The sequence below is a fragment of the Peromyscus maniculatus genome, chromosome 18 (genome assembly GCF_049852395.1).
Source record: "Peromyscus maniculatus bairdii isolate BWxNUB_F1_BW_parent chromosome 18, HU_Pman_BW_mat_3.1, whole genome shotgun sequence".
NCBI lineage: Eukaryota > Metazoa > Chordata > Mammalia > Rodentia > Cricetidae > Peromyscus > Peromyscus maniculatus.
This window is the reverse complement of record NC_134869.1, coordinates 10,797,930-10,814,529: the sequence shown is the minus strand read 5'-3', so window position 1 is coordinate 10,814,529 and position 16,600 is coordinate 10,797,930. Positions and strand designations below refer to the sequence as shown.

At 39.8% G+C, this 16,600-nt stretch overlaps 1 long non-coding RNA gene across 1 annotated transcript; it reads right to left on the bottom strand.

Annotated features, from left to right (window-relative positions):
• Nucleotides 1-67: 67 nt before the first annotated feature.
• On the bottom strand, nucleotides 68-13,256 carry LOC143269401 (uncharacterized). Its single transcript, XR_013045797.1, has 2 exons — nucleotides 13,099-13,256; nucleotides 68-153 (listed from the first exon to the last, which is right to left on the bottom strand). It is a non-coding gene; the product is annotated as an uncharacterized LOC143269401 (long non-coding RNA).
• Between the last annotated feature and the right edge of the window lie 3,344 nt (nucleotides 13,257-16,600).

The window sequence follows — 16,600 nt, the reverse complement described above, 5'->3', positions numbered from 1 at the left end:
AATTGTGGGTTCCTAGGATACAATGATGTCAACTGGAAGACTTCCAGGTGGGGTGTTCCTACTGCAACTGTTACCACAGGCATCCAGGCTGAGACAGCAAAGAGGCATCTCTGCTGGGCAACCATGTAATTTCTCTTCTTCCGGATTCTGCTGCTGCAGACAGGAAAAGCATTTCAAGCTCTGTGATTAGATAGCTGGTTTTATTGAGGCCACCTTCCCTAAATCCTGTTTGGCTTTGATGATAGCATAATGCTTACAGTAACTGCATCTAGTGATAACAGGAAGAAATTCCCAAGAGTTTTTCTTTTATAACTGAGATTTTATTGATTGAGGACCAGTAGAAAAATATGTTAGTTCAGTTTTGTTTTCTTCCTTTTTGCATGCCACAATTCTTAAGTGTAGGTTTCCATCCTCATAACATAGAGGAATGGAACAATGTGATACCTTGACTAACTCTTCAGATCTCTAAGACGCCTCCTTCCCACTACCCTTAAATGCCATATTAGGGCAAGAAAAAAGCATCCATGGTAAAAAGTAAATAAATAAATAAATAAATAAATAAATAAATAAATAAATAAATAAATAAATAGGAAATCCAACACTAAGGAGACTGAGTTAGAAGTATTGCAGGAAATCTGAGACCAGCCTTGAGAGATAAACTGTCAGGGAAGGAGAGAGGCATGAAGGCAAAGGACAATGGGAGGTTGGAAGGGTTTTCTCAAAGTGGGATATGTCCATTGTTTTCTACTACTAACCTCCACTAGCATTTGTTAGAAAGGGTGACAACAGCTGAGGCAGAGTCAGCACCTGTCCCAGGACTCCACTTTCCAAAATGGGACAGGATGAACTGCTGTTACAGTGCTACCCAGTGAGTGACAGCCTCAGAAGTCATCAACTACCATGAGGAGAGGAGGTACGGACAGCCTCATGGCTTTCTGCTTTCTGGTCAATCCCACTTCAAGTTGTGTTTAATGTTGGTGAAGGGCCAGGCTGGAGGGCAAATTTCAAACAGCTCTGTTCCCCAAGCTCTAGGTACTGCAGATGGCACAATACCAGCCTCATGATAAGAGAATCTTGAAGATAAAGTGAGCATCAGAAATGATAGACCAGTATTTGAACTGTGTACATATGGCCTGAGTCTGCCCCATCCCCACTGACCTTGCTCTTCTCAGCAGTGAACTTCTGTAGTAGGAGAGGATGATTCGATGGGAAGCTGTCCCCAGCAATGATGATAGCTGTAGCCTTCGGGCACCTTCCCTAGTTACCACTCCAAAAATATCTGCATAGCTTGACCACCTTTGTGCTCCCCTGAGCAGAGTGAGGCCTGGCCTCTGTGACTTTCCATAAGGAATCATTGTCATGGTTACTTGTGTGCCCTTGACAGGTTGGCAGCTCACTCTATTAAAGTGGCCTATGATTCACAACAATAATAATGTGAGCAGGAATCAATTTATGGTAAATCAGTGCAGACATTCTTTGTGGAAAGACCTGATCGCATATGAGTGAGTGCACAAGACAAGGAGCTTTCTTGAAATGGATCACTAAGGCATGGTTCATTGTTCCAGGGGTTTTCAAGGTAGAAGACAAATGACATTTTGAGAAATGTTTCCATAGCAAGGACCAAAGAGGCACCCTCATAGTGCATGCCATGAATGACCTACAGGAGGGGACACCAAGCCCACCCTGCATAAGAGGCCCCATGGAGATCTGCACAACCCTCATGTGCCTATCAATGGATGACCATCCTCTGGTGTTATATTAACTGCCTGTGATATGCCTTCATGGGAGCAGATCACAGAAGGAAGGAAAGGCAGTAAGGACCTTGTTGGGACTCTAGTTTGTTATCTCTACTCAGAAGCAACAATTTCCCACATGAGCTCATGGTGCCTCTTTACCATGACCACAGTCACCAATTCAACTGCAAGGACTCTCCCAAGCACCACAATGCCTCCCTACTTCACCTTTCTGTTTGTGTAATATGTAGTTTATTTCATCTGGAGTCTCTGCTGTGTGTGTTGGTGTCTATGCCCACTTCCCTTGGAAAGAGCCAATGTTCCTCAGAATAGACTTGAGATATAAGAGAAGGGCTGTAATTACAGTTCTCTATCAATATCCACGTTAATTTTTTTCAGGAAGGCTGAGCATAATCCAAGACTAATTACAAATTACAAAGTAGCTTCAGACAAACCTGGACTCAAAAGTATCCACTGCTTCAATCCTAAAGAGAAACGGGTACTAGAGAGTTCCAGAATATCAATGTAAGCAGGTTTAATTCTAACACAAAAACTGCCTGGTTACCACCATACCCTGAAAATAGCCCAGGCCAACATGGTTCCTGAAAAATCCCATGCTTAGTACCTAAAGTGAAAGTAGACCAGGATTAACCATTAAACCAAGATGTCAAGACAAAAGTATTCCAAGGCCTGAGGATGAACCTGATGAAGACCAGGAATAAAGCCTAAATTAGTAATGGCTTTCCCTTATCCAGAAAGGCCAGAGACCAACCCTAAGAATAAAATTGCCAAACCCTGACCTAAAAGAGGCCTGCACAAAACGTGAAGCTGAATAAGCTCTGACCCAAAGGAAAAACAGAGGTATCCCTGGGCCAGTCCATTAAATGGAAGAGCCAAGGCCAAAGGAGAAGGAAAAGTAACAAAATGAAATGCAACAAAAAGAAAAGAAAAGAATGGTCATGCCTAACCTTGACCCTGAAGGAGGCTGGCCCCAACCAAAAGGGAAATGTGTCCTACCCTATCCCTCAGAAGAAAAAGATCTGGCTCCAAGAAAGAAAAGGAGAATATCCATGCCTCAAATTTACCTGGATTAAGCCAGGACCCTCACCAAGATGAGAAGTTGGCCTCAGCATAACTCTGACCCTGAAAACTGGGCCAAATGAAGAAAGGTCATGGGCCCAGACCAATTCCTCAAATGAGAGCCCAGGACAAAGCAATAAAAGGGAACACAGGGGCCTAACACTTACTCTGACAAAAGCCTGAGATAAAACAAGGAGAGAAGAATACAAGGGACATTCTCTTAAATGAAAGAGGCCAAGAAAAAAAACAACTGTCTGTCTATAATCCTTACCCTGATGAAGTATGGGCCTAAGCAAGAAGAGATGCGGGCCACTTCATAACCTTAAGCCTAAAAAAGACCAGGCCAAAACCAAGAAAATTAGTGGGCCTGATTCCAGTCCTCGCTATGAATATATCTGGGGCCTAATAAAGAAGAGAAGTGGGACTGGGCCATCCCCTTAAAGAAAGAACACCCAGAGAAAACCAGGAAAACATCTATGCCCAGGTCTAATCCTTATTCTGAAAACACCAAGCACCAAATGAAGGAGGTCTGGGGCAAATATTGACTGGGAAGAATTCAGAGCTCATACAAAGCTCATAGAACAATCTAGGCAAAATCAAATGTTACAAGCCAACCACAGACCTTGATGAAGAGAAACCACAAACCTTAAAATCAAGGGAGCTCCTGCCAACCCAATGAGAGATATGTGGCCAGACTTAATGTTGACCCTAGGAAGACCAGTTTGAAGAGATAATTTAAATGAAGCCTGCCCCAACCACAATGAATTCTTCCTAGACCAAACACTGATCAAGTAGCCAAAAACCAAGACCTGTGTGAAAGAAGTCCAGGCAATCCAAGAAGAGAAACATGCCTGACCATAAACTGCTATCAGTGGAGACCTGCAGCCTACTGAGCAAGAATTAAACCCAGAAGCCCTGAACTTTAGGATGTGTGGGCAGAATATTTTCTTCTTCATCCAACACTCTAATCAAAAGGGATCCAGAAATACCATGTTCTCAATGGAGCCAATGGTTCCCTTACAGATAAAAGCAAATGGACATCATTAACATATTTGGTAGTTAGAGGGAACTCTGATCCCAGACCTTGATATTTTATAGTCAATCAAGGCCTCAAAAGAGACACACGGAAGAATGTTTGTTGAAAATCTTAGCCACTCAAACTTCATATACAGATATAACTTGATATCCTGAGTACCAACTGTGTGGAACACATACATTTCATTTACAAGACATACCATCCTCAATACATGCACGCCAGGATGTGCTACTCACCATATGATCCAAGCTCTCATCTGGGTAACCAATGAATATGAACATAGCATAATACAAATGGTGTTATACTGCACGCTGTTGTAGCCTGATAAAATTCCAAATCTTGATTCCAACTGATATTTTTAGGAACAAAGAAGTCTCAAAAGTAACACCCCTTCATGATAAAGGTCTTGGAGAGATCAGGAATACAAGGAACATACCTAAAACTAATAAAGGCAGTTTACAACAAGCCAACAGCCAACATATAATTAAATGAAGAGAAACTCTAAGCAATTCCACTAAAATCAAGAACAAGACAGGGCTGTCCACTCTCGCCATATCTATTCAATATGTACTCAAAGTCCTAGCTAGAGCAAAAAGACAACAAAAGGAGAGCAAGGGGATACAAATTGGAAAGGAAGAAGTCAAACTTTTTCTATTTCCAGATGATATGATAGTCTACATAAGTGACCCCCAAAACTCTAACAGGGAATGCCTGCAGCTAATAAACCCCTTCAGTAATGCAGCAGGATACAAGATTAACTCAAAAAAAAAAAGTAGCTCTGCTATATACAAGTGATAAATGGGCTGAAAAGAAATCAGAAAAACATCACCTTTACAATAGCCACAAATAATATAAAACACCTTGGGGTAACTCTAACTAAGCAAGTGAAAGATCTGTATGATAAGAATTTTAAGTATCTGTAGAAAGAAAATGAAGAAGATACCACAAAATGGACAAATCTCCCATGCTCATGGATAGGTAATATTAACATAGTAAAATGGCAATCTTACCAAAAGCATTCTACAGATTCAATGCGTTCCCCATCAAAATCCCAACACAATTCTTCACAGACCTGGAAAGAACAATACTCAACTTCATATAGAAAAACAAATGACCCAGAATAGCTTAAACAATCCTGTACAATAAAGCAACCAGTGGAGGCAACACCATCCCTGACCTCAAGTTTTGCTATAGAGCTACAGTAATAAAAACAACTTAGTATTGGCATAAAACTGACATGTGGACCAGTCAATTGAATTGAAGATTCTGACATTAATCTGCATACCTATGAACACCTGATTTTTGACAAAGAAGCCAAACCTACACAATGGAAAAAAGAAATCGTGCTGGCATAACTAGATGTCAACATGCAGAAGGCTGCAAATAGATCCATATCTGTCACCGTGCACAAAATTTAAGTCCAAGTGCATCTAAGACCTCAACATAAATCCAGTTACATTGAACCTGATAGAAGAGAAAGTAGAAGTAGTCTTGAATGCACTGGCACAGGAGACCACTTCCTAAATCTAACACCAGTAGCATAGACACTGAGAGCAACAATTAATAAATGGGACCTTCTGAAACTGAGATGCTTCTGTAAGGCAAAGGACACAGTAAATAAGACAAAATGAGCGCCTACAGAATGGGAAAAGATCTTCACCAACCCCACATCTGACAGAGGGATGATGTAAAAAATATGTAAAGAACTCAGGAAACTAGATATCAAAATACTGAACAATCAAATTAAAAATGGGGTGCAGATCTAAACAGAATTCTCAACAGAAGAATCTCAAATGACCAAAAGACAGTTAAGGAAATGTTCACCATCCTTAGCCATCAGGAAAATACAAATCAAAATGACCCTGAGATATCATCTTATCCCTGTCAGAATGGCTAAGCTAAAAACACTGATAAAAGCTTATGCTGGACAGAATGCGGAGCAAGGGGAACATCTTCGACTGTTGGTGGGAATGCAAACTTGTACAGCCACTTTGGAAATCAGTATGGAGGTTTCTCAGAAAATTGGGAATCAATCTACCTCAAGAACCAGCTATACCACTCTTGGGCATATACCCAAGGAATGCTCAGTCATACTACAAGGATGCATGCTCAACTACATTCATAGTAGCATTATTTGTAATAGCAAGAACCTGGAAACAACCTAGAAAACCCTCAACTGAAGAGAAAATGTGGTACATATACACAATGGAATAATATGCAGCAGTAACAGACAATGACATCATGAAGTTTTCAGGCAAATGGATAGAACTAGAAAATGTTATCCTGAGTGAGGTAACCCAGACTCAGAAGGACAAACATGATATGTACTCACTCATAAGTGGATACTAGATGTAAAGCAAAGGATAACCAAACTACAACCCACAGCTCCAGAGAAGCTAGGTAACAAGGTGGACCCTAAGAGGGACACATGGATCACCCTGGGAGGGGAAATAGATGAGATCTCCATGAGTAAACTGGGGAGGAGCGGGGAGATGGAGGGTAGGGGGATGGGGATGAGAAAATAAGGGAACAGGATGGTCGATCTGGAACAGGGACATAGTGGAAGAGCAATGAAATACCATGATAGAGGGAGAAATCATGGGGATAGGGTGTAACTGGGTGCTAGGGAAGTTCCCAGGACTCCATCAGGATGACCTAAGCTTAGATGACTAGCAATAGTGAAGAGAGTGTCTGAACCATCTTAGTCCAGTAATCAGATTGGTGAATACCCTGTCATCATAGAGCCTTCATCCAGTAACTGATGGAAGCAGATCTAGAGATCCACAGCTGAACACCAGGCCAAACTCTGGGAGTCCGGACAAAGAGAGAGAAGAGGATTCTATGAGTAAGGAGGCATTAAGATCATGATGGGGAAACCTACAGAGACAACCAAATCAAACTAGAGGGAACTCATGAACTTTAGACCAACAGCTATGGAGCCTCTGTGGGACTGGACTAGGCCCTCTGCATAATCAAGACAGTTGTTTAGCTTGATCTGTTTAAGGAGCCCTCTGGCAGTAGTATCAGAATCCATCCCTGGTGCATGGGCTGGTTTTTGGAGCTCACTACCTATGGTGGAACACCTTGCACAGCCTTGATGCAGAGGGAGGGGCTTGGACCTGCCTCTACTAATGGACCAGTCTCTGCTGACTCCCCATGAGAGGTCTTACCTTGTTGGAGGAGGGAGTACGGGGTGGGTTGAAGGGGGAAATGCTGGAAAAGCAGGAGGAGGGAAGAGAGGGGTATCTGTGCTTGTTATATAAAATGAAAAAAATTCTTAGTGAAAAAAAGAGAGAAAAACATATGTATGAGAGAAGCAGTACATTATGGCCAATTCACTGGGCATGATGGAGCTGTGTTTACAGAAGAGATGAAAATTAAATGGTTGCTTCATCAGGGACTTCAGGACTGGTGTGTGGCTCTCCAGCCTTTGCAGAGCCCAATGGAAGAAAGTGATCTTGTGGAAACAATTAACAGTTTAAGGAAAGGGTGAAGTGTTGTATAACAGTTTTCCTTATTATGACATGATATTCTTTTCTGATATATTTGGGATTATAATCACATTATTTTCTCTTCTCATTCATCCTTCTAAACCTTCCCTATAGTCTTCCTTGCTCTCTTTCTAATTTATGACCTGCCTTTTCATTAATTGCTGTTATAAGCTTATACATATATGTGTGTATGCATGTAGTTATATATTCCTAAATGTAAATAAATCATTCTGTATAGCTAGAATATATGTTTTCAGGACTGATCATTTAACATTGAGTATCCAACTGGTGTGCTCTTCCCTGGGTAGGGCTATTTCCTTAAGTCTCAGAAAGTTCTATGAAGGTTCATAATACCCAGCAATTAAACCATGGCTGGGAAAGCTGAAACTTACAGGATTAACAAGGCCCTTCCACTCCCAAGGTTAAATAGGTGGTAACTAAGGAGAACTGAAGAAATGAGACCCTCTGTCTCATTCAGCTGCAAACAAGTCATACAGACACATTCAGAATTCTAGTCTTCATGAGTCACCCATTCTAATGTGAGACATTGTGATGCCACACATTACAGATATTCATATTCTTATAATTAATTCCATACCTATTCTCCTGTATTAATCTCAATAAACTCATTAATTTGAGGGAATAGGAATTACACAGTCTTCCGTGGGAGGCAGACAGATAAAGGGGAACTGATAAGTAATACAAAAAGCCAACTTCTGGCTTCCTTTTTATTTTCCGTATTGAGACAAAGGCTTAGTAAGCTTTGTCTACCACCAGCAGATTGCCTCTTCCAGCTGTCTGGTTCAGGACAGATAGGTATGTTCACAGTCAGTCCTGAACATGGTCACCTGAAGCTGCAGGTGATCACAGCTCTTGTGAGTGAGCAATGGCTTATGTCATGTCCAAAAGACACTCAGGGCCCATTTCCACTAAGTTTCCTATGTCTAACAGAAGTGGTTAATCTACACGTTCCATTTAGCAATGAGCATTCTTGGTCACTTCAACATTCTAATGTTATGAGGCTGTGCATTCACTGATGCCTACTACCGAAAGAAGGATCTCTGACCAAGACTGAGAGCTGAAGAGATCTACATGTAGAAACAGAAATATTTACAAAGCAGTTGCTATTACACAAAGTAACAATAGTAGCATCATCTTAAGGGTTATGACCTGTCAAGCCAGTGACTTTTGACCAGGTACACAGTACTAGGTATTAATTCCTTCCTATAGTGCAGGCCTCACGAGATCAGAAGGAAGTTAATTAAACAGTGACTCCCATGTCACTATTGCACCAGTGATTTTCTCATATTCTGTAGGCCACCACTTCAATTATATTTGCTTATGCTGAAATAAAAAGTCATAATTTATAAGATCCTATTTGTGGATTTTTGGTTTCATTTACTATTGGATGAGAGTCCTACTCAGAAATCCCTTACCTGTTCTTGGAAGTGGGACTATTTTCTCTACTGTGACCTTTGACAATTTCAGGGTATCAGGTCTTATTTTGACTAATATGATACATTTAGTGCAGAGCTTGCGTATGGTAGAAGATAGAGCAGAGTTTCATTTTCTGCATGCTGAAAACAATTTTTCATAATGACCATATCTGAGACAGTATCTCAAATGAGAATATATATGTGAGATACAAATATGTGTGCAAAGTTATACTAGGTACTCACAAGTGCATTCTGCTTACCAAGTGGACCACTTTAAGGGAACCAGCCATGCAGTAATATGAGGTCAAGCTCTGACCACTCAGAGTAAGAAAGGCATGGCAATCACTTGCATTAAAATAAATTTGCAGCAGTACTTATAGCTTGGCTCAAACACTACAGATTATGTGGTCATTTTCTTGAGTCCCAAAACCCATTCTCACACTAGTAAAATAAAAACAACGTAAACACAGAAGAGGACAAATGATCCTTTGGTGATGAATAATATTTTGATTGCCCCATAATTCCAGCTTTAAGTGTCTTTTTAATAATTACAATATTCACCAAATCTAATTGTTTAAAGCTGCACAGGAAGTGTAAAAAGAGCATATATGCTATGTTTATTGTAAAATAAACATCCTGGATACTGTGGGTGCTATAATGATGGTTATGAATGAAAATTTAACATAGACATACCAGCTGTGTCACTCCTGGGTGTACCTACTTCTAAAAGTGAACTCACTATTCTGATCATGTATATGTGTGTATGTGAGTTTGTGTGTAATTTTTATAATTGTGCTACCTACAACACAGATGATTTATGGAATGAACTTAGATGACCACCAGTACACTAATGGATAAAGAAAGCATAATATACATAAATAATCCAAGATAATTCAATAAAGAAAAACTATAGAAAAAATTAATTATATAATTCTCAAGGAAAATGCTGCAACTATGTATCATCAAACTTAAGAAATAGACAATTCTCCAAAATACAAATATCCCATATCTTCTCTCATAAATGGAATCTACAAAAAATATCAAAGTAGGAGGAAAATTTTTGAGGAAGTGTGAGGGCACATATTTTAGATGGAGGGAGTATAACAGGGTAGTGAGGGGATGTATATGAGCAAATTAGTGACTTTGTATAATTAATATGTACAGAATAATAAGATTAATTTCAAAAGTAACAAAACAGAAAAAGAATTACTTATACGCATAAGGGCTTATAGATTTTAATAAAACTAAACATAATGACTACATTTTTACTATCTTCTAAACTTCTCTTAGAATGTTTGAATGATGGGGCTAGAGTTGGCCTCACAGAAAAACACACACTGTACTCTTTCAAAGAACCTGAGTTCAGTTTCCATCACCCATCGCAGTGATTCATAATCAAACACCAATGTCCCTAGTTCCAGGAAATCTGGAGTCTCTCCTTATCTCTGTGGGAACTGCTCTCCTGTGCACATACCTCCCCCTATAAACACATATGTGGAATTTTAAAAGTATTCTCTCCAAATTTCCCTATTGAGTTTTCTGGAACCAGAGAGGCAGAGAGGGTTGCATGGATGCTGTACATGATGTCAGTTCATTCTCACACTCTCAGTTATAAGAATAAAAAAGTGTAATTAAAAAATTGTAAGTATTATAAGGTCATTCTGGAACCCAGAATCATAAGAGATTAACACCAGTATATAAAATAATTGGACCACATAAGAAATCTGAGTTGTATAAAGTTGATGCAAATAAATCTGCATAAAATTTAAACATGATAAGGGCTTTCTTAGCATTTCATTAGTTTTAGTCACTGAAAGTTACAGTGTGCCTAAATTCCATCACCATATTGTCATTCATCATATATATTTAATTAAGAAGGATTACAAAAGCTTTGAAGTCCACCATAACAAAAGACAGAAATTTTGGCATGAATAATCTGTAAACTATAAACTATTATTTGGTCTGGCTGACACAACACACAATGGATGAGCTCCAGAGGTCTAGCAGCTTCTGACATAAGTCACCAAGGAAGGAGCTCTGAGTTTAATATCCCATGGGCCTTCAGTGCCTAAAAAAAGCTATTAATTTTTTTTAAAGATGTCTAAACAACAATCTAGGTGAGGGGATAAATAGAATAAAAACCCAAAAGCAGACACAGAAAGACATTCTGGACAGAACCTGTGAAGTTAAAACTATCAAGATAGAAGACTCAAACTAACCATGTAATAGCATTAAACATAAAGGTCTAGATTAGAGAGAAATTGCCAGACTAGATAAACAACCACAAGAGATTTCACTCTATGATGAATAGAAATCAAATGTATGGGCAGAGTATCAGAGTAAGGAGGCAGGAAAAGGCAGAGTTCTTTAAAATGTCCTAATACCCATGTTACCACCAAAGTAAACTGCTGAACAATAAGCTTTACTAGGGAAAGTATCTATTATGAATAACACAAATATTATAATATACATGTGTGTGGTGAAAAGGCATCAATTTTCCAGGCAGACAGAACACTCCACTTGAAAGTATTTAACTAGGAATCCTCCAACCTGGATGAGAAAGTGGATGGAAACTGACAAACCCACAATTAAAGTTGGAGATGGGAGTTGACAGAACAAAAGGAGGGAAAGTCCAACAGCTTCACTTGCCAATGTTCGTGGTGTAATGAGATGTTGGTCAGGTTTAAGGCCCCTGGCTTCAGTACACCATCAATGCTAGACCTGCATGAGACACAGCAGCTCCTAATGCCACTAAGATGATGGGGAGATGATGGACAGGTGGGAAAGATGGGGCTCGGGGAGTGAAGTGCTTTACTTTTTCTTCTTTTTAATTATTGTTTATTTTGTCTCATTTATATTCCCCTTTTCTTTCCTTTTGGGGGGACTCTAAAAGAGTGAGGGGCAGATATGGAGGGACTGGGAGATGGGTGGGGTTGGGGTACATGGTATGAAATTCCCAAAGAATCAATAAAAAAAGAAAAAATGCATAGGTTAAAAAAATCAAATTTCACTTTCTACCATTTGTTAATATGAACTAAACAATAAGAATTCAAATGAATGAGGTTTTTGACTTTTAAAAAATATCAACATATGGAATAATTCAGGGCAATTTTGACATAGGAACAAAAGTTCCTATATAACAAGGGTTAAAGATGATGCATTTGGATCAGAAAATTCCATTTTATTCTTGATATATCCACAGGATAAATTGGGTAATAAGAAAAAAATTAAAATTATAATTAAGTTCTTGTACTATAAAAAGAGAAAATAAGAAAGAAGCAGACAAAGAGAACATGAACACTGCTGTCAATCAATTTCACCTAACAGACATTTACAGAACACCTCCTCAAACGACAGCTTAATACAACATTTCCAGAACACACAAGTCACTTTTCAGCACACTCCGTGTTACAAGATACTAAACAGGTATAAATAAACATAAAAGACCTGATATAAAGTGATGTGTGCAATGTGACTACAGGGAAATTAAAATGTAAGTTAATAGCACAATAGTATCTTATAATCCCCAATAAATGAAAATTAAACATTTCATTCATAAAATAATCAATAGATTAAAAAAGAAAGTCATAGTGAAAGTAAAAGTATCGAAGTGGAAATAAAAGATAACAAAATTTATGGAATAAAGCTAAACCATGATTAGAAAAAAACTAAAATTTATATGAATGTGAATACATTTGGATTTTGCGTGTATGTTCTACAATAAGATCTCACTCTGTAGCATAGCCCCAGTGTGGAGCTCTGTGTGGAGCCCAGTCTGTTCTCAAACTAATGGAATCCTGTTTCCCAAGAGCTTGGATTATAGGTATGAAATACTTAACACCTGACTTAAGTAATTTGTAATCTGTGACAAAAATTGTATATAAATACTAAAAAGTGAGTAAAAAGCCCCTAATCAATTTTTAAAATTCAATAAATTGAAAATAAATATGACAAGAAGTAAGAGAAAGATACCTATCTACATAAAACTGATAAATCTCTAGGCACACTAGCGACGAAAAATGAAAGAATACAAATTACTCACATAAGGAATGAGAAAAGGGATATCGCTGATCCCACAGGCACTAAGATGAAGTAAAGAAATACAGAAAACGTTAAGCCTATAACAATTTGGATGAAAGCCTATAATCATTCTTTCAGAACTGCATCCTGCCATCCTGGATCTTCACAGCAGGCATCGCGGCCTCAGGAGAACTGGGCTGTGAGGAGTCTCCAGGCTCTGAGAAGACTGCCCCAGCCCTCACTAGACCTGGCCTAAGAGGAGACTGCTGCCAAGAAGGCCTTTGCCTTCACCTCAGCCTCACCAGAACCGGGGCTGTGAGGAAGTCCAGACTCTGAGGAGATGGTGGTCTCCCACCCGTGTGGTCCACCCCTCAGAGACCCTGAGCCTGGCCACCCTGGCCTGGGACGGCCTACACCAGAATGAACTCCACAGACCTCCTCCACAACGGTTCAGCAGCTCTTCAGCAGTTCCTTCACCTCCTCAAGTCTGAGCATGCTCAATGTACCAGGCCTGAAGAACAAGGTGGAATGGGGGAGGTTTAGAGTCGCTGCCCGGATGTTCATTGGGCCAGAGTGCTTCAGGGGCGGGCTTAAGCCTCACATGCCATTTATGATTGGATGTGTTGCATGTGGCTCTATTTGGAAGCTGGCCTTTTCTGGTGGGATGTGGCTTTGGTGGGAATGGTCTGCAGTGTCTCAAGAGGTATAAAGGTTGTGGAGCCTCTCAACACTGGGGGTCTGCACATCCCAGGCTTCCAGCTCAGCACAGGACAAATGGGTGCTCAGGCCTCCATGGTCTGCTCATAAGTTACAGAGGGAGGCCTTGTGGCCAGAGCTGTACACCTACCATCCCATAGGTCTTGTTCTGCTCACCTTGCCTCATCTTATCTGACCTAGCCTCACATTCTCTTACCTGGAGCAGAAAACCCATTTGGCCATCTGGGAGGCCACCAGATAGCGCTGCTTTATTGCAAAGAGGAGAAAATTAAAATGACAACCAGAGAGTCACTTTCTCAAAATCACACAGCTGCTTGTATGTGACAGGGACCCTAATCAAGTCAATTCCACAGACAGCCAGATTAGAGTTGACTTCCATTCCGCAGAACTGGCTGTGTTTAGTCCCAGTGAGGAAGTGGTATCTAACAATGTTGACATTGTGTCAGGTCATCAGCTTGGCCTTCCTGTGACTCAACATGGACAGGGAGCTTGCATCAGTTGGACTGCGCTCTTATTATTCACCTCTCCAAGTGATTTGGTAAACATTCGGCATGTCAAATGACTTAGTGGCTCATGGCTGAGAAATGACAAAAGCATACATTTGAGTGATTTCATGATCTTTAAGATGAGAGCTGTCATGCAGAAGGGAAGGAGGAAAACAGTTTGAATCCAGGGAAACAGATTTTGTTTTAGTGTCACTGTGGGGCTTCTCAAGCTGTGCCTCCTCTGTCTTCCATCAGGGTCCCTTTGGGGAATGCAAGAGTTGTTGAATCAGTAGGCAAGATAGAGAAATATTTTGGGTATGGGGATAATGTTGAAAGGAGGCAGAAATTTCCACCTTCATCAAAGTATCTCATCCAGAGCTTTGTTCTTGCCGACTTCTACTCAATATTGGTAGGACCATGTGAAAGACACAAGTGCAAGGTTTGAGACAGGAAACTGGAAAATAGACCTATGTTACATTTTGATTTCTGCAGATGCTTCTAGAGAGAGCAACCTGGCAGTAGCTATATAAACTCCAATTTCATATACCTTATACAAGCAAATACATAGATCTCACCTCCCAGTTTGAGAAATACATTTTATCAGGGAATAGTGGTGCATGTTTCTAAACCTAGCAACTTGGGAAGGTGAGGCAGGAGGATCATGAATCTGAGACTGGCCCTAGAGTGAGTGCCCTTCAGCTTTAAAAAATATAAAATTATTATATTCAACATAAATGGTTTTTCTATTTGTTAATAAGTATGCATACATTAAAGAGACAGTGTTGTTTTCTTATTTCTATTTATAATTTAATCCAATATTGAATGAGATACTTTTATCAGTCAAAGGTTATGAATCAATATTATCAAAGATAAGTTATAAGACACTAAAACAATTATTCTCCAAAGAAATTTACTAGCCAGTCTATTTCTGAGTTCATAATATTACATTCCAAATTCATTAGAACACCAGGTATTGAGTTTTTTCTGCTGGATGTCTTTTTAGCTTGGTTTGATTGCCTATTTGCTATGGCATTTATTTTTTCAGGATTGGAATTATAATAGACACTATTAACATAATGTTCTGGATGTATGTACAGTGTTTCTTTATTGCTGAAAGCCACAAAAATATACAAAGTAGGATTTCACCTGATTATGACAAAGTTAACACCTGCAAGAAGCCAAGGGCCTTCCAGAGGTCAAGCTTAGGCTCAGGGAGCCTTGGTGATATTTGGCTTTTGATTATCAGTTGTTTTCTGCTATGAGTTTCTTGTGTGCTATTGTAGATTTTCTATCATTTGTGGGCACCATTTCCCCTCTACTAAAGGAATAGTTAGATAACCTTCTGTGCTGACAGCTATGCACAGCCAGAACCCTAGTTCAAGCCTCCCTGTAATTATCGTAATTGGCAGCATCTGGCCAGGTCCATCCCCAGATGGAGGAAAGTAGCTTATCAGAGATACCTCTGTACTCTCTAAGAACAGACTGAAGTGTCCAGACTACCTGTTTGAGAAAACCTGGTGGATGTGCCAATTAAGCTTAACTACCTCCTTTCCCAAATCTTACCTCTCTCCCTTTTACTATCACCAGAGGCATCTAGCTGTACACAGGTTGCCTAGCGACCAAGCACACTTTCCCTTACCCTCCAGAAAAACACGGCAGGTAACTTGAATAGATAAGAACCACAGGAAAAAAGAAGACAGTTTTATTTTCTCCCATTGACCTAGCAACTTATAGAGTCTTAACACTTTCCACCAATCACGTTTAAGACTATAGTGGAGCACATCAAATTTCTCTTCTTAGATATTACCTGAATTTAGCCTTTAGTTAATTCATTTCCCCATTAGTCACTTCTCTTTTTGGCTGCAAATGATAATTAAGTATTACTGCCTCTCTATGTGATTCTTATCACCCCTCCATTTGACCCTGGAAGCCTGGCTTTGCTCTGCCAAGGGATTACTGCTTGTAAGTGTATATTTACTGGGACTTCCAGGACACAGGTGGGACGGAGAAGAGAAAAGAGAATGGAAGAACTAGATGGGTAAGAGCTTGAGAGGAACAAACTGAGATGGGGAAGAAGTAGATTGAAGGGCTAGAAGAGAGTACTAAAGGAAGGAGATGGAAGAGCCAGATGGGAAAGAACAAGCTGAGGAAAAACAGATGAGAGAAGAGGAGATGGGAGAGGAGATGGTATGGGAAAGAACCAGATGGATGAGAACCTAGAAAGGACAGAACTAAGATGAAGGAATTAAGATAGAACCTAGAGGGGACAGCAGATAAATGTAGAGAGAAATTAGGCTAGAAAGGAGCTAAAATGAGAGCAGAGTATAAGCTGTGTAGAGAGAGAACTGATACAGAATAATAAAGTGTATGGACTAAGGAGTTTCATGTACATACATTCATTTCTTTTCATCAAAGATTAATTACCAGCTGGTTGTAGATTCTTCCCAAACCCTGGGAGGGGACTATCGAGGGGCTGGACCCCCATAGTTCCCGACACTTTATATGAGACTTTTAAAGGATTTGGATTTGGATTTTTAGGATATTGGAATATAGGACATATAAAAGAGGAATGTGAACTATACTGTGAACTAAATATGAGGCT